The sequence below is a fragment of the Canis lupus genome, chromosome 34 (genome assembly GCF_003254725.2).
Source record: "Canis lupus dingo isolate Sandy chromosome 34, ASM325472v2, whole genome shotgun sequence".
Lineage (NCBI taxonomy): Eukaryota > Metazoa > Chordata > Mammalia > Carnivora > Canidae > Canis > Canis lupus.
Genome location: NC_064276.1, coordinates 7,395,362 through 7,396,251, shown reverse-complemented (window position 1 = coordinate 7,396,251; position 890 = coordinate 7,395,362). Strand labels below are relative to the sequence as shown.

Sequence of the window (890 nt, the reverse complement as noted above, 5' to 3'; positions counted from 1 at the left end):
GTCACAGTGGTTCTGCCAAGACCCCTTGGCGGTGGCTCTGAGACCTTGGCCCAAGTCCCTAATCTCTCCTGGGGGTTGCCCCAGACTATTTCCTCAGAATCCCCCCTCCCCTCCTATTAGATTTTCTGGTCCCCTGTCATCCTTATGGATCTGACAAAAGCATGGAATCTTATTTTAAATATTCTTCTTAAGAGAAGTTAGATGGAAGTCATCTCATTTTCCCTTTCCTTCCTCAAATGGCTCTGCTTCTGTCCCTTACTACTGCTCTTCTGAATCCAAATCCCAGGGACAGCCCCAGGGTCACTGCGATGCTCGTTGGTCCCAGAAACAACTGACTATGAGCACATCAGCTGTGTCTTATCCTTTGGTTTTGCAATACTTTTATTCCATTTTTTGTCTCTATCTTAACCCAGATAGATGGCTATTCTCCTTATAATCATGGTCCTGATCACTTCTCGGCCTTTTGACCAAGATCAAGTGTAGTATCTGTTCTTATCAGTTTAATATCTGATATGTTCTCTATCCGAGGACAATATATTAAATGGATTTTTGGAGCTGGGAGATGGAATAGGAGCTTGCTCTGTCCACTCCACGCATCGACCTGGTATTGCAATCAGAGCCCTGTTGTTTTATTTGTATACTAATGAAATTTGCTACCTTGTATGTCTAAAGCAATCACTTGGGGGTTGTGAAGGCACAAAACTAAAGGTGGTTTCCATCTGTACCTTCTCCCACAGCGTCCCCTTCCAGCCCCAAGGCTTGAAACACCACCCTCAGATTACTAACTCTGAATTAACATTTCTCCCAAACACTAAACTCAGGGCTGCCTTCTCAACACATCCATGAGGATTCCTGATCACCATCACAGATTTACATACTCAAGATCACAC

At 44.2% G+C, this 890-nt stretch overlaps 1 non-coding gene across 1 annotated transcript; it reads left to right on the top strand.

Annotated features, from left to right (window-relative positions):
• Positions 1-447: 447 nt before the first annotated feature.
• Positions 448-638, top strand: LOC112662910 (U2 spliceosomal RNA). The gene has a single exon (XR_003138941.1). It is a non-coding gene; the product is annotated as a U2 spliceosomal RNA (small nuclear RNA).
• The last annotated feature ends 252 nt before the right edge of the window (positions 639-890 follow it).